This window comes from Schistocerca piceifrons, chromosome 5 (genome assembly GCF_021461385.2).
Source record: "Schistocerca piceifrons isolate TAMUIC-IGC-003096 chromosome 5, iqSchPice1.1, whole genome shotgun sequence".
NCBI classification, from domain to species: domain Eukaryota; kingdom Metazoa; phylum Arthropoda; class Insecta; order Orthoptera; family Acrididae; genus Schistocerca; species Schistocerca piceifrons.
Window position 1 is genome coordinate 162,478,120 of NC_060142.1, and position 23,396 is coordinate 162,501,515.

A 23,396-nucleotide genomic window follows, 5' to 3' on the forward strand; every position below is an offset into this window, starting at 1 on the left:
TAGGAAGTTGAGTAAAAATAAGAAGTGTTAAGACGCTATTTAAGAGAACATTAATCCCGCTAAATCAATGTCCTAGAACAGTGGTTCCCAACCTGGGGGTAATTACCCAGTGATAGGTAAAATGAAAATTTCTTAGGGGTAAAAAAGAAAATATTTGATTCCGTGTTAGTCACGAAATTACATTGTTTTCAAAAGATCTTTACTATTACCACAATTTTGTAGGTCTCTAATATTGATTATGTGTGTTACAATTACTTTTCCTCAATCAGTAGCATTAATTCGGTGGTGGTTACACGTTCCTTACATAGTCCAATCGCTATACACATTGTTGTGCTTTGTTCCGTACATCGCTGATGATAAAAGTGAGACATAGACGGAACAAACGCAAAATATCTTAAGACAATGTGTTCTCCAAGTTGTAGACAGTAATTGCAATTGTCCAGAAATTACTTCATTACTCCTTCGAGACAGATAAACGAATTAACTGACAGCATGGCACAGTAGTAACTACATAAGAGCTACTATAGTGCTGTACACGGCATTGGTTATTGGTTGGTTGGATTAAAACAGGGGGAAAGAGACCAAACAACGAGGTCATCAGTCGCTTTTTCCGAATAAAACAATGCCACAAGTGTGAGAATAAAATAAACGAGACTGACAACTCAAAACAGAATGAAAGAAAAAATCACAACAACGACAAAGGGCAACAAACATGTAAATGGACAAAAGTGAACAAGAAAACCACAGAAACGCAAGAAACGGGGTGAAGAGATTAAAACAACGAAGCACATTACCATCGCTGGCTGACCATGAGAATAAAAAAAGGAGAAGCCAGACACACTGCAACACATTAAAATCTCCACCCTAGAAGCAATAGGGTGGAGAACACAGAGGGACAAAGGACATGCGCTAAAAACTTAGATCAAATGATAAAACCCACCGTCACGAATAAAACGTAAAATTAATCAGCTGATGAGGCGTTGCAGGTAAAATTAGCGGCAACGAGTCCAGTAACTCAAGATTTCGTCGCTGGTCAGCCAAACTGGGACAGTGTACCAGATGGGCCACTGTCAACCGGGCATCGCACCGACACTCAGGCGGGTCATCACGGCACAGGAGGTAACCATGGGTCGCCCAAGCGTGGCCAATGCAGAAGCCAGGATTATTGTGCGTTTCGCCCCCCCTCCCCCCCCCCCCCCCCCCCCAGGAACGTCACACACCAGATAAGTGTAACCCCAAAGTTTGCATGGGAGAGTAATTATGGTGTACGCTTACGTGGAGAAAGTGTTTGCACAGGAATCGCTGACATAGTGTAACTGAGGCGGAATAAGGGGAACCAGCTCGCTTCCCCCTTAAAAACCATCCACAGACTGGCCGGCACACCGAACCTCGGCACTAATCCGCCGGCCGGATTCGTCCCGGGGACCAGCACGTCTTCCCGCCCGGAAAGCAGTGCGATAGACTGCACGGCTAACCACGCAGGCTAGCAACACCAGTACTGGTGGAGCAGTACGAAATGTAGAAGTCGTCTGCATACAGAGAGGGTGAGATGGACGGCCCTACAGCTGCTGCTAGACCGTTAATGACCACAAAAAATAGTGATACACTCAATACAGAGCCCTGCAGGATCCCATTCTCCTGGATATGGGGGGAACTATGGCAGGCACCAACTTGGACACGGAACGTACGGAGCGACAGGAAATTATGGATAAAAATCGAGAGCGGACCTCGGAGACCCCACCCTCATAATGTGGTAAGGATATGATGTCGCCAGGTGGTGTCCTACACTTTGCATAGATAAAAAAAGATGGCAACAAAGTGTTGGCGTCTGGAAAAGCCTGTTCGAATGGCAGACTCGAGGGCCAAAAGATTTTCAGTGGTAGAGCGCCCCTAGCGGAAGCCGCCCCGATGTGGAGCCAGTAGGCCACGGGACTCCACGACCCAACCCAACCGCCGACACACCATATGTTCCAGCAGCTTACAAAGAACGTTGGTGAGGCTGATGGGCCGATAGCTATCCACATCAAGCGTGTTTTTACCGGGTTTGAACACCGGAACGATGTTACTCTCCCGCCATTGCGATGGAAAGACACCATCGGACCAGATCCAGTTGAAGATGACGAGAAGATAGCGCTAGTAGTCAGACAAGAGATGTTTAATCATCTGACTGTGGATCCGATCCGGCCTAGGAGCTGTGTCGGGGCAATGTGCAAGCGCGCTGAGGAGCTCCCACTCTGTAAATGGGGCGTTATAGGGTTCACTGTGGCGTGTAGTGAACGAGAGGACTTTCCTTTCCATCCACCGTTTGAGGGTACGAAAGGCTCGGAGGTTGTTCTCTGACGCAGAGGCTCAAGCATAGTGCTCAGCAATCGCGTTTGCGTCGTACATAGTACGCCATTGATGGTAACGCCAGGGACACCTGTTGGGGACTGGTACCCAACAAGACATCTGATCTGCGTCCAGACTTGGGAAGGTGACGTATGGCACCCAATGGTCGACACATACCTTTCCCAACACTGCTGTTTCCGTCGTTTTATAAGCTGGCGTACATGGGCATGGAGCTATCAGACGCTCTTATGTCGTTGTAGAGCTCGCTGACGCGCTGTAATTGCCTCAGGGACTTCCGATGACTACCAAGGGACTGTCTTACGCCAGGGACACGCTAAAGACCGAGGGATCGCGTTTTCTGCCACAAACGATTGTGGTAGTCACCTGCTCAAGCATCACATCGATGTTCTCATGTGGGGGAGAGTCAATGGTGACATCAGAGGTGAAATTTCCCAGTCCGCCTTGTTTAAAGCCCATCTGGGCAATTGTCTGTGGGCCTGACGCTGGGGCAGTGACAGGAAGATGGGGAAGTGGTCACTACCGCACAGGTCGTCATGTGGCCTCCAGTGGATAGATAGGAGAAGTCCTGGGCTGCAAATTGATAAATCAATAGCCGAATAACTACCTCGAGCCACAATGAAATGTGTGGCGGCCCCAGTATTTAAGAGGCAGAGGTCGAACTGAGACAGTAAAGTTTTCGACATCTCTGCCTCGGCCAGTAAGCATAGTGTCACATCACAAGGGGTTATGAGCGTTAAAATCTCCCAAAAGTACGGAAGGTTTAGGGTGTTGATAAATCAGTGTAGCTAATACATTCCTGGGTACTGTACCATCTGGCGGAAGATATACATTGCAAACAATTATTTCCTGCGTCGTCCATATTCTGACAGCCACAGCTTCAAGAGGGGTTTGAAGGGACACAGTTTCACTACAGACTGAGTTTAGGACATAAAGGCAAACTCCAACTGACACTCGATTATAGTCCCTACGGTTCCTGTAAAATCCCTTATAGCCGCGGAGAGCAGGGCTCTGCATTGCCGGGAACCAGGTTTCCTGGATGGCAATGCAGAAAGCAGGTGTAAAGCTTAACAGTTGCCGTAGCTCAGCCAGGCGGTGGAAAAACCGCCGCAATTCCACTGGAGGATTACATCATTGTGAGACTGGGAAGGCATGGAAGATTCAGAGAGGCAGTTTACGCCTCAGGGTCACCTGCTGCCACCGACTTTTTGCCTGAGCAGTCTATATCCATTGTGTCTGAGATTCAGGTCCTCAGCGGACGCCAGAATCTCCACCCCATCCTCAGACGCAGAGTTTTTAGGTAGCGGTGGTGTGGGTGCCATCGCTAGTTCCTTGTTCTGGGGGGATCTTCTTTTTAGATTTCTTGCACTGATCCTTGCGTTTCCCTGACTGGGAGGACTTCACTGAATCAGTCTCCAGGAGTGAGCATGAGCGTGAAACCCTATGACCAGCTGCTTTTGGGCTCTTCAGCCACTGGCGGGTGTCATCCTTTCGCACTATCAGAAACCAGGGAAGGGAGTGACCCAAGCGACCCCTTCCTAGCAAGAGCAAGAGAAGCCGAAGAAGCCGTGTGCTTCTCTGGCTCAGAAGTGGAGACTGAAATTCCCGATGGTTTGGGGGGGGGGGGGGGGGTTGTTGCTCCTGAAGTAGGTGGTGTGGGAGCAACAGGGAGGGATGTGTTCCTTACCATCAAGGAGGCAGGTGATGTCACCCATTTCTGAGAGGGCGACAATTGCTCTCGTAGCAGTGGCGTATGAGGAGGTTGGTGCTCAAATTTCCTCTTAGCCTCAGTGTAGGTCAGTCGGTCCAGGGTCTTATATTCCATGATTTTCCTCTCTTTCTGTAAAATCCTGCAGTCTGGCGAGAAAGGTGAATGATGGTCTCCGCAGGTGACACAGATGGGAAGTGGGGCATACGGAGTATTGGGATGCAATGGACATCCACAATCTCCAGAGGTAGGGCTGGAAGTACAGTGGGAAGACATATGGCCGAAAATCCAGCACTTAAAGCACCACATAAGGGAGGGATATATGGCTTGACCTCACTGCGGTAGACCATCACCTTGACTTTCACAGGCAATGTGTCACCCTCGAAGTCGAAGGTGAAGGCACTGGTGGCAACCTGGTTATCCCTCGAACCCTGATGGAAGGCACTGGTGGCAACCTGGTTATCCCTCGAACCCTGATGGATGCAGTGGACGAAATTAACACCTCACCACTCTAAATTGGCGCGCAGCTCGTCGTCGGACTGCAAAACAAGGTCCCTGTGGAATATAATAACCTCGACCATATTTAAGCTCTTATGAGGCGTGATGGTAACAGAAACATCCACCAACTTGCCACAAGCAAGTAATGCCCGTGACTGGGTAGAGGATGTTGTTTTTATCAAAACTGACCCAGAGCGCATACTGGACAATCCCTCCACCTCCCCAAATTTGTCCTCCAAATGCTCAACAAAAAACTGAGGCTTCATGGACATGAAAGATTTCCCATCAACTCTCGTACATACGAGATACTGGGGCGAATAAGCTTGACTGCCATCCTTAGTCTGATGTTCCTCCCATGGTGTGGCCAGGAAGGGGAATCACTTGGGGTCATATTTCTTAGGATCGAAGTTAGACTTTGCCCGCCAAGAGACTGCTGGCGGCGGACCGCAGCAAGAGATGACGTACTATGCTTCATGGCGTGTCATCCACCCTGATGCCACCCACTCTGACCAGTGCCCTCCCTACGGGCGCCACCCATTCGCAGGAAAGGCCACCTGGCAGGATGGCCATTGCCGGGAGTCCCGATGTTCCAGGGTGATGGTCATCTACTCCTTGGCATACATGGGGAGTTAATGGCGCAGGCATTAGCAGAGCGATCCCTTTATTGTCAGGGTGCTACAACCAACAGAGTACATGATGGCCCCACCACAACAGACTGGCTACCGTGCTGGATATCAGGTGCATAGAAGTCCATGGTCATCGTTGGCACAGAAAGTGATACTGCATAGTGCATGGTGGAAAATGCATCCAGAAAGGTGTCCTCGGCCAAGAGATGGAGAATGGGCGGGACTGCAATGCGACGACGAGAAAGTGGGCTAAGGATCTCAATGCACGAAGAACACGATGCACCATGTAAGGCGCCCTTCCCCAATTGGCTCGCTCTTCGGGAAAATTTTGAAAAATGGTGTCATCAGTATATTGGAGGAGATGGACAGGTGGTGGCGATTTAGGAGTGTCAAGAATATATAGGAGTGGAGAAAGGATAATGCTTTGGATGCAACCGCAGTAGGGTAGCACGTTCGGGAATTGGTATTATTAATAGTGACAAAAGATAGACAGTTAGATAGAATGGACTCAATCAGGCAGATGCAGTTTATTGTAAGTCCACATACCAGGAGTTCGAAGAGGAGACAGGAATGCCATACACGGTCATATTATTTTTCTATATCAAGGGACACAAAAACGTCGGATTTACGATTATTATGGGATAGGAGATGAGTTGGATACAGTAATTCGTCATCAGAATGAAGTTAGGACTGAAGCCACACTGGTTTATAATTGGAGGCAGGTAGTAGTGTACACTGAGCCAATGGCCTTGCCGTAGTGGTAACATTGGTTCCCAACATATAACCGAAGTTAAGCGTTGTCGGGCTTAGTTAGCGCTTGGATGGGTGACCGTCCGGTCTTCCGAGCGCTGTTGGCAAGCGGGGTGTACTCAGCCCTTGCGAGGCAAATTGAGGAGCTACTTGATCGAGAAGTAGCGGGTCCGGTCACGAAAACTGACAACGGCCAGGAGAGCGGTGTGCAGACCACATGCCCCTCTGTATCCGCATCCAGTGACGCCTATCGGCAGAGGATGACACAATGGTCGGTCAGTACCGTTGGGACTTCCGAGGTCTGTTCGAACGGAGTTAAGGTAATTATGGAAGTGCTGAGAGACAACGGATTCAAAGACCTTGATAAACAATGGGATGATACTAGTCTCTTGCAAGTGTAGTATTTGAAGAGTGTCCATAGCCATTGTACTTATGAGTGCAAATGTGACGGTTGTAATAAAACAAATTGTACCACGAGCACCTATAATATGGGTGCACGTCACAGATTTAAAACTACGTATATTAGCAAACAGTATCGTGCTCTGACATTTGCACCACTCAAAGGTACAATGGCTATAGTCACTCTTCAAACACGGTAAGACAGTAGTGCTCCATCGCTGAATTTTTGACAAACATATTGTCTACAAATATTCAGTAAGCCCTTATCAACCTTAGCGTATTATATCATCTGGTTTGTTACTTTGTTTACTGTTAACTGATTTTTCGTGTACTAAATTCTTATAGGTTATTTCTATTAGGATGCTTGAAAATAGCTTAAAGTCGAAAATCTACATCTACATTTACACTCAGCAAGCCACCCAATGGTGTGTGGCGGAGGGCACTTTACGTGCCACTGTCATTACCTCCCTTTCCTGTTCCAGTCGTGTATGGTTCCCGGAAAGAACGACTGCCGGAAAGCCTCCGTGCGCGCTCGAATCTCTCTAATTTTACATCATCGGGAGGTGTAAGTAGGGGGAAGCAATATATTCGATACCTCATCCAGAAACGCACCCTCTCGAAACCTGATCAGCAAGCTACACCGCGACGCAGAGCGCCTCTCTTGCAGAGTCTGCCACTTGAGTTTGCTAAACATCTCCGTACGCTATCATGCTTACCAAATAACCCTGTGACGAAACGCGCCGCTCTTCTTTGGATCTTCTCCATCTCCTCTGTCAACTCGACCTGGTACGGATCCCACACTGATGAGTAATACTTAAGTATAGGTCGAACGAGTGTTTTGTAAGCCACCTCCTTTGTTGATGGACTACATTTTCTAAGGACTCTCCCAATGAGTCTCAACCTGGCACCCGCCTTACCAACAATTAATTTTATATGATCATTCCACTTCAAATCGTTCCGTCGCATACTCCCAGATATTTTAGATAAGTAATTGCTACCAGCGTTTGTTCCGCTATCATATAATCATACAATAAAGGCTCTTTCTTTCTGTGTATTCGCAATACATTACATTTGTCTATGTTGAAGGTCAGTTGCCACTCCCTGCACCAAGTGCTAATCCGCTGCAGATCTTCCTGCATTTTGCTGCAATTTTCTAATGCTGCAACTTCTCTGTATACTACAGCATCATCCGCATGTACGATGACACAATAATTAAAGTAAAACCTACAGTTGTTGGCGGTACGCAATCATTTTAACAATTCGTCTTAACCGTGACCCAAGTTCAACGAAAAAATTAAGTGTGTGTCTGTGTTATTTTTTGAAGGTAAGATGGGAAGGAAAGGTGTACAGAAAATGTATCACGACTCTTGTCGGGTTCATATGTACCACGGTTTGTCTTTGCAATAAGTTTATCAGGAATTCATGCTGGTGTTTGAAGTATCGTCATTCCACGCTGCAGGCCTCATCTACTCCCTGTCAGCTCCCTTTCTTGAGCTTACTTTGTAGACACTGCGCCCACGTCGCTTTCATGTGGCGCCCTCTAGACTTTGTGCGATACGATCTGAAGCCGCCCTGCGAACTAATTCTGGTCCGGCGGGCCGCGCCAGCGATCGATGAAGCCCTGTGCAGACTGGCGCTAGGAGACCGCGCTGGCGCGCCAGCGATAAAATCTGACAGCCAGCGAGGAGGAAAGGGAGAAAGGGAAGGACACTGGCTGTGGAACTTCCGTTTCGTCCCCCTGACAGCTCAAACGGACTTTCTTTGTTACCACTGCCTGCTAAAATGAAACGCGCAGGATACAGTCAACGGTACAAGCGATCTCCAATATACGTCATCGATCTCCTACTCCCTTCCCCCCCTCACCTAAAACTGCCGTGTCAGAGTGTCAGCAGAATAACGGATATTCTCAAACAAAACCATGTGCTTTATTGTAGCTGTTAGGGTTCTTCTCTTTATTTGAAAACTCTGTTGATTAATAGTGGCATTACGTTTCACATTCGGGATATTCGCGCCCAAAAGTCAAAGGAGAAGCTGTAAGGCATTTCAAGTTTTCGTGTGTATCTTACATTAATGCCTCTAGCGGCTTATGGCTGCAACTTGCGATAGCGAAGCGGGAGAGTCGACCGAGATATACGTGTGACATGGAACACCTCAACCGATATTGAGAACAGAATAAAATATTCGGAGGCATTACTTTTCAGCATGCCCTCGTAGTTCCAGGAAAAGTAGCAGACTGCGATTCGTCATGAGAATTTTTCGTGAATGAAATTCAACCAAGAAAGCGGTAGCTCATTCTACGAAGTAGTATGTTACAGAATCCAGAATGAATGTTCATACTGCGACAGTGTGTGTGCTGATTTAAACTTCCTGGTAGATTAAAACTGTGTATCGGAACGAGACTCCAACCTGGGACCTTTGCTTTTCACGGGGAAGTGCCATACCGACTGAACTATCCAAGTGCGACTCACAGCCCGCCCACACAGCTTTAATTCCATCAGTACTTCATCATCACACTGGGAGCCTAATCAGATAGAAATAATGGAGCGCATGTATAAGATTCTAAGAAATGTGCAGTCTGTTACGGGTTCGGGTAGTAGGAGCAAGAACGTCTGGAAGACCCTTATCGAATTCCTGTGGAAGGGGGTAATAAGAAGTGTTGTGCATCAAGGAATTTAAATTTACAGAGCGTACATCTAACCTCTTAGTATCACTGGGGTAAGTATGGCCACATGAGCACAATGGAAATATACAGGGTTTACCAGAAATGTTGCGACAAAGTTCGATGGGTTTTAGAGGGTGTCTTGAGACACAAACAAATCGAGGATAGGAACCCGTGTCCGCTAATATCATCGAACGACGCTACAAAGCGTCGACGTTATAGGCGCCGGCGCCTGCAGCTAGGCCACCCTCTCGGCAGCAAATAGGGCTTGTCTCCTACGAATTCGATGCCTTGTTGCCTTTGTGGACGACAGATTCGAACACGGGTTTCCATCTGCAGTTCATTTTACTCCCGTATACTGAAAAATAATGGAGATTTTAGAACGTTCCAAGAGAAACATAAACTGCAGCTTGAACCCATGTCCAAAATCGTCATCAACTGAGGCAACACAGCATCAAATTAAAAGGAGACAAGGCGTTTTTACACAAAAGCCAGTTCCAACTCTTCCACTGGCGATCGTGGCAATCACTCGCGATCACTGAATAACAAACAACATTGCGAGGCATTCCGCCTTCGGTGGCCAGGGTTGGCCTACTGGCAGGCGCCAGCTTCTATAACGTCGACACTCTGTAGCGCCAATGCACGACGTTTCCAAACAAGAGTTCCTATGCTCGATTTCTTCCTCAATACACCGTCTACAACCCTGTCTCAACATTTCTGGGACACTTGTGTATCTGGCTTCTTTTGAAAGCTATTACTTCCAAAATATGTGACTGTCTCATTCAAATGGTTCAACTGGCTCTGAGCACTATGGGAATTAACTTCTGTGGTCATCAGTCCCCTAGAACTTAGAACTACTTAAACCTAACTAACCTAAGGACATCACACACATCCATGCCCGAGGCAGGATTCGAACCTGCGACCGTAGCAGTCGCGCGGTTCCGGACTGAGCGCCTTAACCGCGAGACCACCGCGGCCGGCTGTCTCATTCAAAGCCAATTGCATCCGATGGTGTCTTTTCAGTTGCATATTTACAACACATTAAAATTTATTCATGGTTTATTACAATGAGTACCACTGGAGATAATAAGACTCCAATTTAATTTTCTTTTCCTTTCTTAAAAGTAAAAATAACTGATGAAGGTCGAAGCAGAGAGGATATAAAATGTAGACTGGCAATGGCAAGGAAAGCGTTTCTGAAGAAGAGAAATTTGTGAACATCGAGTATAGATTTCAATGTCAGGTAGTCGTTTCTGAAAGTATTTTTATGGAGTGTAGCCATGTATGGAAGTGAAACATGGAGGATAAATAGTTTGGACAAGAAGAGAATAGAAGCTTTCGAAATGTGGTGCGACAGAAGAATGCTGAAGATTAGATGGGTAGATCACATAACTAATGAGGGGGTATTGAATAGAATTGGGGAAAAGAGGAGTTTGTGGCACAACTTGACAAAAAGAAGGGACCGGTTGGTAGGACATGTTCTGAGGCATCAAGGGATCACAAATGTAGCACTGGAGGGCTGCGTGGAGCGTAAAAATCGTAAAGGGAGACCAGAGATGAATACACTAAGCAGATTCAGAAGGATGTAGGTTGCAGTAAGTACTGGGAGATGAAGAAGCTTGCACAGGATAGAGTAGCATCGAGAGCTGCATCAAACCAGTCTCAGGACTGAAGACAACAACAACAACAACATATATCAAAACAAAAAAATGGTTCAAATGGCTCTGAGCACTATGGGACTTAACATCTATGGTCATCAGTCTCCTAGAACTTAGAACTACTTAAACCTAACTAACCTAAGGACAGCACACAACACCCAGTCATCACGAGGCAGAGAAAATCCCTGACCCCGCTGGGAATCGAACCCGGGAACCCAGGCGCGGGAATATATCAAAACAGAATGATGAAATGTTGAACAGCTGCAATGTATGGTTTTCTGTTAGTTTATTACCGGCCGCTGTGACCGAGCGGTTCCAGGCGCTTCAGTCCGGAACCGCGCGGCTGCTACGGTCGCAGGTTCGAATCTTGCCTTGGACATGGATGTGTGTGATGTCCTTAGGTTAGTTAGGTTTAACTTGTTCTAAGTCTAGGGGACTGATGACATCAGATGTTAAGTCCCATAGTGCTTAGAGCTATATGAACCATTTTTGTTAGTTTATTGTTCAAATGGTTCAAATGGCTCTGAGCACTATGGGACTTAACTTCTGTGGTCATCAGTCCCCTAGAACTTAGAACTACTTAAACCTAACTAACCTAAGGACATCACACACATCCATGCCCGAGGTAGGATTCGAACCTGCGACCGTAGCAGTCGCGCGGTTCCGGACTGAGCGCCTTAACTGCGAGACCACCGCGGCCGGCTGTTAGTTTATTAAAATACTGTCAATATTTCCTGTGTAAACTACTTGGGGTGCTTTTAACCCCAATGGTACTCAGTGAAACAAAGAAATCGCTAAAGTAGGAGGGTTAAAGAAGAGTTGAACAACGCAAGTTGCTCAAAAAGAAGTTTTGAACCACCCTTATGACATTCATAATGTGTGCTTCTTTGATATGAAACACAACCAAACCTTTTTCTTTCATAAGAAATCGCTTAATAAAGCCACCTGTGTAATGAAGGTAAACCTAGAGTTGTATTCTCAGTGCAGTTCAATAGAGTGTACTGTCTCCAGTCCTGAATGAGACAATGCATACAGTGCTTGGTCCGACAAAAAGAATTCAAGAATCATTTCAAGGTTTACCCATGTGCACATTGTCACTGTGTGACAAGGTGGTTTGACAGACTGGGAAGTTGCCAGTGGAGTTGGCATGCGCCATAGTAACGTCACTCGAACATTAGAGCGCTGAGACGCAAAGGCCTGAAGATTTGCCTCATAGCTGTCGCCCACGATGAACACCACCAGCTAGTGACAGCCACCTACAAATGGCACCTCGTAGGTACCCCAAAGAGAATTCAACAGAACAGACTTAACATCTTGGGTCATCAGTCCCCTAGACTTAGAACTACTTAAACCCCTAACTAACCTAAGGACATCATCACACACACAGCCATGCTCGAGGCAGGATTCGAACCTGCGACCGTAGCAGAAGCGCGGTTCCGGACTGAAGCTCGTAGAACCGCTCGGTCACAGCGGCCGGCTCAACAGGACAGCATTATGGCTCTTTTGGACACAAGTGGAAGGTTTATGCCGACCCATGACAGTACGCAACCATCTCCACAAGACGAATTTGGTATCTAAGCATCCATTACAAAAACACAAAACCCCACAGCACCCTGCAGCGTGACAAGTCTGGCCAGGCTCCTGGAACGGAACACAGATCACTGTCATTGGAATGTCTTCTCTAACCAGTGGAGGGCTGTGTGTTTCCCAACAATTGTCAAATACGTATCTGGAGATTATCAGGTAGTAAATACACGTCTCAGGTATGCAGTGACGTAGTTTCAGAGGGAAGGGGGCTCGGGGCTCAGTCCCTTTCACGTCCAACTTGCTGTACAGCCCTACAGTCAACATTTCGGAGATAATGCACGAGGACCCCCTGCTCTTCTAGTGACTATCTTCCACAGGATATGGGACTCAACCAAATGGAATGGCCTACAGTAAATGTAGACACGAATCTGACTGAGCAATCTTGGAACGACTTGAAACTTGTAGTGCGACGTGGCAGGAATCCTTCATGCATACTGCATGGCCTCTGGACGCCCGTCGTTCAGGGGTGGGATCAGTTGGAGCGTCACTGCCTGGACCTCTTTGTAGACAGCACGCCTAGGAGGATTCAGGCATGATGCAGTGCACAGGTTAGAGCAACAGGGCATAGAATATTAGCCAGCAGTAGCTTCTGATTTCACAGATGTATACTGTGGAACATACTGCCTTTATTTTGGTTATTGTTTTCTCATTATTTCTGTAAAATTGTGCTTTTCAGTTTCATAAGGCTTATTCTTTCATTCTTTTGCTCCATTGAATGAAAGTCCACAAACGTCTGCAAATAGGCAGAGTGTGCAAAATCTTTCTAAAGCATTTGATATACCGGGTGATCAAAAAGTCAGTATAATTTTGAAAACTTAATAAACCACGGAATAATGTAGGTGTAAAAATTGACAGACATGATTGGAATGACATGGGGTTTTATTAGAAACAAAAACAAAAAACAAAGTTCACAAAATGTCCGACAAATGGCGCTGGACAGCAAAACGTCACTGACTGCGCATGACAGTCGTGTATAAAAGGAGCTGTAATGAGAATCAGATGGCCCAGCAGTCGCAGCATGTTGGCTTTACCTGAAAAGGCACTTTTAGTGAAGCTGTATTATCAGAATGGGGAATGTGCTAGTTCAGCGTTACGATCCTATCGCCATAGGAAGGGGATTCGAACGGGTAAAGGCCCGTTGACAAATGCAGCTATGGCGAGAATGATTTCGAAGTTCGAAGCCACGGGTTGTTTAGACGATAGACCCCATAGTGGCCGACCGAGCACAAGGCATAATGCTGCTGAGACAGTTCAGGAAGAAATGGAGACTGTAGCGGGTTTGTCTATGCACGGGGAAGTCAGCGCTCGTGCAGTCGCACGTCGCACCGGCATTCCATACACTACTGTTTGGCTGGCCCTCCGATGGTATCCGTACAAAATCCATCGGCATCATGAACTGTTACCTGGCGATTTAGTGAAGCGGAGGGCATTTGCGGTGTGGGCGTTTCAAAAAATGGCGGAAGATGACGATTGGTTGAGTAACGTGTTGTGGACCGACGAAGCTCGTTTCACGCTCCGAGGGTCTGTCAACGCCCACAAATGCAGAACTTGAGCTACCGAAAATCCTAGAACTGTCGTGGAAACTCCATTGCACGACAAGAAAGTCACGGTATGGATTGGATTTACCACATCTACCGTCATCGGGCCTTTTTTCTTCGAGGAAATGCATGATTCTGGTTTTGTAACTGCTAACGTGACGGGTGAGAGGTACACCGATATGTTACAGAATCGCATCATCCCCAGCCTGGCTGATAAACACCTGCTGGAACGTACGATGTTTATGTAGGATGGCGCTCCACCCCATATTGCTAGACGTATAAAAAATCTCTTGCGCGCGTCGTTTGGTGATGATCGTGTGCTCAGCCGCCACTTCCGTCATGCTTGGCCTCCCAGGTCCCCAGACCTCAGTCCGTGCGATTATTGGCTTTGTGGTTACCTGAAGTCGCAAGTGTATCGTGATCGACCGACATCTCTAGGGATGCTGAAAGACAACATCCGACGCCAATGCCCCACCGTAACTCCGGACATGCTTTACAGTGCTGTTCACAACATAATTCCTCAACTACAGCTATTGTTGAGGAATGATGGTGGACATATTGAGCATTTCCTGTAAAGAACATCATCTTTCCTTTGTCTTACTTTGTTATGCTAAGTAATGCTATTCTGATCAGATGAAGCACCATTTTTTGAACTTTTGTATTTTTTGGTTCTAGTAAAACCCCACGTCATCCCAAGCATGTGTGTCAATTTGTACCTCTCCATCTACATTATTCCGTGATTTATTCAGTTTTCAAATTGATACTGAATTTTTGTTCACCCGGTATATCATCTTGAAGACGAAAAGACTATTAAAAACATATACATAGATTTTGGTGAAATGGATGATCCGAAAGGCGTAACACATGAGGCAAAACAAAGTAAATGTCGTCTTTGACAATGCTCTAGTAACATAACTGTAATAATAATTTCGTTTGGCTCAGTGGCCTGGTGCAAGTCTTCCAGCTGGACGCCACTTCGGCGACTTGCACGTCCATAACCAGCCTCAGTTATCCAACTGGGGAAAGGGGATCTACAGTATAACTTGGAGTTCAAACCATGTGTCGTTTCGGGAGAGTCCTGACATCTCTGAGAGGCGAAGGCTATATTAAAACGCTGACTGAAAAAGCCATGGTCCGAGCAGGATTCGAACCGGCGAAGTCTCGGTTTCCAGACACTCACTTTACCGCTAGACCAGTAAACTGTAAATAAATATAACGACAAAAATACCAGAAAACATTACGACTAAACGTAAACGTAAAAAAACGGTGTGTGTGTGTGTGTGTGTGTGTGTGTGTGTGTGTGTGTGTGTGTGTGTGAGAGAGAGAGAGAGAGAGAGAGAGAGAGAGAGAGAGAGACAGAGAGCGGGCGCGCGCTCGCTCTCTTCACTACGTTGAGGCGGGAGAGGAGGAGGGCAACATGAGCAACGAATTACGTTCAGCGGAATTACACTCAGCATGTGTTAAAACAAACAAAAGAGCCTACATAACCATTTAAATTAAATTTACAATATCAACAGACTACAATACATGCAAGACAAGAGTAATGCAGAAAAAGAGTAAAAGATATCATCAACAAATATAACATGGTTGGAAATACTTACGATAAACCCTATTCAGGAAGGTGTGAAGAATTACACTTACTGCACCGAAGATGTATATATGATAAAGCAACATAATATAAAGAATCACAACAGAATACATCGATGTCTTCTCGGTTGTTTTCTTAATGTTTACTGTTTAGCTGAACTATTTTTAACTATGTTAAATAGCACTGTCAAAAGTAACATTTTCTCTGTTTTTGCAGTGCTCGCACCATGTGTTAACCACCACTATAATCTCTTTCAAGACGAACATCCGCACTTTAGAGCATTTCATTTATAACGAAAAAGTACACTACTGGCCATTAAAACTGCTACACCAAGAAGAAATGCAGATGATAAACGGGTATTCATTGGACAAATATATTATACTAGAACTGACATGTGATTACATTTGTACGCAATTTGGGTGCATAGATCCTGAGAAATCAGTACCCAGAACAACCACCTCTGGCCGTAATAACGGCCTTGATATGCCTGGGCATTGAGTCAAGCAGAGCTTGGATGGCGTGTACAGGTACAGCTGCCCATGCGGCTTCAACACGATACCACAGTTCATCAAGAGTAGTGACTGGCGTATTGTAACGAGCCAGTTGCTCGGCCACCATAGACCAAACGTTTTCAATTGGTGAGACATCTGGAGAATGTGTAGGCCAGGGCAGCAGTCGAACATTTTCTGTATCCAGAAGGGCCCGTACAGGACCTGTAACATGCGGTCGTGCATTATCCTGCTGAAATGTAGGGTTTTGCAGGGATCGAATGAAGGGTAGAGCCACGGGTCGTAACTCATCTGAAATGTAACGTCCACTGTTCAAAGTGCCGTCAATGCGAACAAGAGGTGACCGAGACGTGTAACCAATGGCACAACATACCATCACGCCGGGTGATACGCCAGTATGGCGATGACGAATACACGCTTCCAATGTGCGTTCACCGCGATGTCGCCAAACACGGATGCGACCATCATGATGCTGTAAACAGAACCTGGATTCATCCGAAAAAACGACGTTCTACCATTCGTGCACCCAGGTTCGTCGTCGAGTACACCATCGCTGGTGCTCCTGTCTGTGATGCAGCGTCAAGGGTAACTGCAGCCATGATCTCCGAGCTAATAGTCCATGCTGCTGCAAACGTCGTCGAACTGTTGGTGCAGATGGTTGTTGTCTTGCAAACGTCCCCATCTGTTGACTCACGGATCGAGACGTGGCTGCACGATCCATTACATCCATGTCGATAAGATACCTGTCATCTCGACTGCTTGTGATACGAGGTCGTTGGGATCCAGCGCGGCGTTCCGTATTACTCTCCTGAACCGACTGATTCCATATTCTGCTAACAGTCATTGGATCTCGACCAATGATACGATACGATAAACCGCAATCGCGATAGGCTACAATCCGACCTTTATCAAAGTCGGAAACGTGATGGTACGTATTTCTCCTCCCCACACGAGGCATCCCAACAACGTTTCACCAGGTAACGCCGGTCAACTGCTGTTTGTGTATGAGAAATCGGTTGGAAACGTTCCTCATGTCAGCACGTTGTAGGTCTCGCCACCGGCGCCAACCTTGTGTGAATGCTCTGAAAAGCTAATCATTTGCATATCACAGCATCTTCTTCCTGTCGGTTAAATTTCGCGTCTGTAGCACGTCATCTTAGTGGTGTAGCAATTTTAATGGCCAGTATTGTAGTTGTACCGGAAGAATTACGTAACATAATTTTGTATTACATCAGGTAAATGAGTTAACATTATTGTGTGTAATTATGCATTACACTAATGTACTTTCGAAACAGTAATGTACTTTTCGAAGTGGTAAGACCTATTGTTACCTAGATGACAGTTTGTAATTGTGAATGAACCAATCTGTTCTACATTTTATATAAGCACATTAATTGGTCTGTCACACCCAAATTAATTGTTATTAAATTAACAATGAAACCGTATTTGGGAGGAGCGAGATAGAAAAGCTGTTATGATTTCAGTCCTCCGAGGTTCTCCTAAACAGTCCTTAAAACAGAAATTACAACACCAAGGTATCGTTGCCACAAAATCTGATAAAGGCAACAGCATTGTGCTTTTGAACAAATGTGATTATGTGGATAAAGTTAATGATTTTCTGAATACCACAGGCTTCCAAGTCTGTCCTAAAGACCCTACTAAATTGTTCAAAGAGGATGTTAAATATGCAATCATTTCATGCAAAAGCATATTCTCTGAATTTGAAGTAAAACTGTTAACTAACATGAACCCAATGCCTCCTAGAATGTACGGCCTTCCTAAACTGCATAAACAAGATATTCCTATTCGTCCAGTTGTATCATCATTCACTGCTCCATCTTACAAACTAGCCAGTAAACTTGATGTCCTAATTAAGAGCAAGACTAAATTTAAACCAAAGCATGGTATTTCAAACTCTGTGGACCTAGTAAACAAGTTAAAAGGTATATCTGTCTCACACAGTGATAAATTAGTATCCTTTGATGTCAGCAGTTTGTTTTCTAACATACCAGTAGTAGAATGTATAGACATTCTGACAGAGCTGATGCACAAGTCTAATGTCAATCCTGTGGAATTGAATGACTTGAGACTTGCCACACAGACCTGCCTTGCACAGAACTATTTCCAGTTCCAAGGCACTCTTTATAAACAATTAGATGGCTTAGCTATGGGTTCCCCTCTTAGTCCACTGTTGGCTGAAATATTTATGGACCATTTTGAACAAAATTTTCTAAAAACAGAACCTTTGAGTGCAAACATCAAATACTGGTTTAGATATGTAGATGATGTCCTGTGTATGTGGACTGGTACTACAAGACAACTCAACACATTCTTGATAAACCTAAACGGTCAACATAAAAATATCCAGTTCACTATGGAAATTGGCAACAAATCCATAAACTTCTTAGATCTCACCATTGACATCAGTACACACACACATTGTTTCAAAATTTACAGAAAAACAACAACTACAGACACAGTAATACCTTCTTGCTCACAACACCCCATAGCTCACAAACATGCAGCTTTCCACTCAATGGTACACCGTCTCATATCCATCCCCATGTCCAGAGATGATTTTAAAGCAGAGTTAGATACAATAAAATTTATTGCCTCAGCCAATGGCTACAATCCAGTTCTTATTGACCACATCTTGCACAGGAAACAAAAACGGAAAATTATACCCCTCCTCTATGCCCCACCTGCTTCCCCATCCACTGTCTGCAAGAAATGGTGTACTCTACCATTTCTAGGTAAGGTATCACAGACTATAGCCAAAGCACTGAAATCCTGCAAGTATAGGGTTTCCTACTATGTCAGGAACACTACAGCCCAGTGTGTTTTTAATAGCAAAGATAAGATCCAGTTATTAGCCAACAGTGGGGTATACAAAATCACCTGTTCTGATTGTGACAAATTTTACATTGGTCAGTCAGGCAGAGACATATCAACTAGGCTGGCTGAACATGAACGCAGCTGGAGGTTGCAGAATTCAGACTCTGCATTTGCTGAGCATGTACTGAGTGAGGGTCACAACTACCAGCCAGTGTCCCATGTACTTCACTTAGCAAACAAAGGCCATAAACTCAACCTGCTGGAAGCCCTGGAAATTAACAAACATCTTGCTCACAGTCGAGATCTCATCCTAAATGACCAGACACAACTCAACACTTCCCCTCTCCTAAACTTCATATAATCATCTTTGTTGTTCATTACTTCCCACATCCTCTCTTCCTACATATTCCCATTTTCCTGTAGTCATTAAGTTGTTTTATTTGTTGCAGTTGTCTTTGTATTCCACATATGCTGTAGTTTCAATAGTTAAGGGTTTGCTTTTAACTTGTACTTGTATTACTGTTCATGTTTAACTCCCCTTGTAGTTGTCTCATCAAATACTGTTCATATTTTACTTTGCTCATTTATTTAATGTAAACTGGTATACAGCCACTGCTTTGATTATAAAGTTAATGTTAAAATGCAGTACCACCACACTCTCAAACTGTAGGTTCCCTCAAACACCTCAATTTTCCTGCATTTATTAATTTCTGTTTATCGTATTGATATAGCTTAAGTTCTTCGTGTATTCTGTATTTACATTGACAACTGTCTCTTCTGTTTTTAATTGGTTGTGTATCACTCTCCATGTTTCATACCTCTTGATGCAGCCTTGCCTAGTACTAAGTTTATCTTATTTCAATAGTTTTGTTTATCAATAGATACCGTTATGTAGGCATGTTATTCTTATATTGTGCTAAATGTTTTCCTGTCAACTCCATTGTTATTTATGTACTGTTCAGTTTTTACTATTTCATTGCAAAGATGTTACTCACTGTATGTTTCTACTTCACTCTAGATGTGTTACTTCTCTTCCAGTGTTCTCTGCTAACATTTAACTTCTTTGGTGATAATACTCAGTAAATGCCTGAAGATGGCCTTGTAAGCCGAAAACCGGTTAGCAATAAAAATAATATTGTAGAACAAAAGCAAACTGGTGCTTTTCATTTATTATTATAATGTTGTTCTACCAAGAACCGACGGAAGATTCTGTTAATATAACGGCATATTCCTTCGCCTACTTTTGTCGTACTGCATTTTGTAATGACCGTCCCACTTATGGCCAGCAGGTCACATTCAAATGAGACAGCGTTAATTCGTTACTCTGAAATACTTAGTTTCCAAATAAGATTTATTATATTTTCCTGGAAACCGAAAGCGTCTTTAGCAACAGGGCAGCGTTGTGGGAATGCTGGTTCAGGCAGTAAATACAGTCACATAGTGGGCCTGAGACTTCATTACAGCAACAGCAAGCTACGGATGAGACAAGCTGGGGCGCACAGCACCTGAGGCCGGCGATAAAAAGCCCGCTGCTTCCTGGGGAGGACCGCGGAATGACGGCGCACGTCTGTCTGGCCGCGCGGCGCTCGGATGGCGTCCTCCCGCGAACAGCGGCCGCCACGGTCTGCCGACGGCAGCATCCGCGGCCATATTTCACAGCAACAACAGCCCGCCATCCATCACTCCGAGTTTCCCGTTCTGATGCCAATAAGGCCGTCCGCCGTCTGGTTCCAGCCAAGCCCCTCATCCTCTCTCTGTTCTCTTTCTCGTTCCCTTCTCTGCATTCGTAATTTTTTTGTTTTTATATCACTGTAGTCATATGCAGTTGACAGACAGTTTCTCTGTTTCTGGTGATGTATTTTGCTAAATGGGATTCTTGGGCGCTCAGCCGTATTTATTAAGAATGTGTGGGCAACATTTTTCAGTCAGTCAGCTCTATTTTTGATGTTTATATGTACAATAGATGGAATGGACAATGGCTTGAAAGGAGGATATAAGATGAACGTCAACAAAAGCAAAACGAGGATAATGGAATGTAGTAGACTTAACTCGTGTGATGCTGAGGGAATTAGATTAGGAAATGAGACATTTAAAGTAGTAAATGAGATTTGCTATTTGGGGAGCAAAATAACTAATGATGGTCGAAGTAGAGAGGGTATAAAATGTAGACGGGGAATGGCAAGGAAAGCGTTTCTGGAGAAGAGAAATTTTTTAACATCGAGTATAGATTTAAGTGTCAGGAGGTCATTTCTGAAAGTATTTCCATTGAGTGTAGCCATGTATGGAAGTGAAACATGGACGATAAATAGTTTGGACAAGAAGAGAATAGAAGCTTTCGAAATGTGGTGCTACAGAAGAATGCTGAAGATTAGATGGGTAGATCACATAACTAATGAGGAGGTATTGAATAGAATTGGAGAGAAGAGGAGTTTGTGGCACAACTTGACTAGAAGAAGCGATCGGTTGGTAGGACATGTTCTGAGGCATCAAGGGATCAAATGGTTTAAATGGCTCTGAGCACTATGGGACTTAACTGCTGAGATCATCAGTCCCCTAGAATTTAAAAATACTTAAATCTAACTAACCTAAGGACATCACACACATCCATGCTCGAGGCAGGATTCGAACCTGCGACCGTAGCGGTCGCGCGGTTCCAGACTGTAGCGCCTAGAACCGCTCGGCCACCCCGGCCGGCATCAAGGGATCACCAATTTAGTATTGGAGGGCAGCGTGGAGGGTAAAAATTGTAGAGGGAGACCAAGAGATGAGTACACTAAACTGATTCAGAAGGATCTAGATTGCAGTAGGTACTGGGAGATGAAGGAGCGCGCACAGGATAGAGTAGCATGGAGAGCTGCATCAAACCAGTCTCCGAACTGAAGACCACGACAACAACATGTACAATAAATTATGGACTTCATAGTTATACAGGGTGATTTCTTCCACCGTGTACAAACTCTAAGAACTGATCGATGAGAGGGTACGGAACAAAAAAGGTCTAATGAACCCATCCGGAAACACATGGTTTCCATGTTAGAGACCACTTATTCATTCATACGTTGCTACAGAGACTGCAGTCTAATACGTGCTGTACCATGCAGCCAGTTACAGTAAGTGTTGAAAATGACTTCCATATGCCTCAACGCAGGCGTGTATGAGCCGTAGCATGTTCTGTCTCACACATTCATATCGACCAGGCTGCATCCGAACAGTGTCAAAGGCAGCATGAATACACTGTTCCAGTGTCTCCACATCTGAGATGGCCCCATAACCTTAAATCGCACACGTTGAGATCCGGTGAATGAGTAAGCCATGTGATTGGACCCCCTCTTCCGATCCATCGACCAAGGAAGACACGATTGAGATGCGTCCGGACGTTAACGGCGAAATAGTATGGAGCATCATCATGTAGCAGCCTCATAACCCTGCGAATCGTCAGTGGCACTTCTTCCAGTAGGAGAGGCAAAGTCATTCCCATGAAACGCCATTAGTTCCTGCCTGTTAGGCGACGTGGAAGGAAGACTGGTCCCAAAATACCGTCGCCCATTATTGCGGCCGACATATTCCGGCTGCACCGATGATGATGATTTTCTGTCACCATACAATGCGGGTTCTGCATACTACCCCACAGATGCCTGTTATGAAAGTGAAGATACCATTCCGCGTAAAGGTGGCCTCATTTGTGAATAGGCTGGATGACTCAAATCCCGGAATTGTGGTTGCCTGGTGAAGAAACCAGTGACAAAACTGCTCCCAGTGTGGAAAGTCTGTCGCTAGTAAGCTCTGCACACGATATTAGTGAAAGAGGTGATAACAATTGTCATGGAGAAATGTTCCAAATTCAAATGGCTCTGAGCGCTATCATCTGAGGTCATCAGTCCCCTAGAACGTAGAATTACTTAAATCTAACTAACCTAAGGACATCACACAAGTCCATGCCCGAGGCAGGATTCGAACTTGCGACCGTAGCGGTCGCGCGATTCCAGACTGTATCGCCTAGAACGGCTCGGCCACAGCGGCCGGCTGAGAATATTCCAGGCGGTCGTCTGGCTTACTCTGTATTGGCGGGCCAACTGCCTGATACTGACACGGCGGTCGCCTTCCACAGTTTTCCTCCAAATCTGGTGTCTGAACATTTCGGGTACATCCTTCGTGATCTTCTGCTTCCTGAAACGACCCTTCTCAGACAAACGGCGAAACACTGTTGCAAACATTGAATGCTGTGGTAGTAGTCGGCGGGGATAGGTCTCCTGATACACCCTTGGTGCCCACTGACCGTTGGCATTTGCCTTTCCGTGAGTAAACATTGTGTCGGCAAGTTCTCGGTTCGGATACGGAATGATTGTGTACAACGCTGCGTCACATCGACCACAAGGTGAGTCAGCAAGAGAACTGAATCGGACACAAGACAATTTCATTGAAGTGCGTTATGAAAATCTGAGTTCTAGACCTTCGAATACAACCGACAAATCAGATAGCGTACACATAAAAGATACAGTGCGCAAGCTCACTTTTACTGCGGAGCGTGAAATAAAGAATCTGGCATGTCAAATTTTTTTCCTCGTGGAGAGAAACGTGGCCAGTCAGATGCGACATCGTTTTACATCACACGCAGGACTTAGGAGCCGCCATATTGTATGGCGTTAAACATCATATTTAGTGGGTTTCCTCTCTCATAGAGTTCGTGGTGTGAAA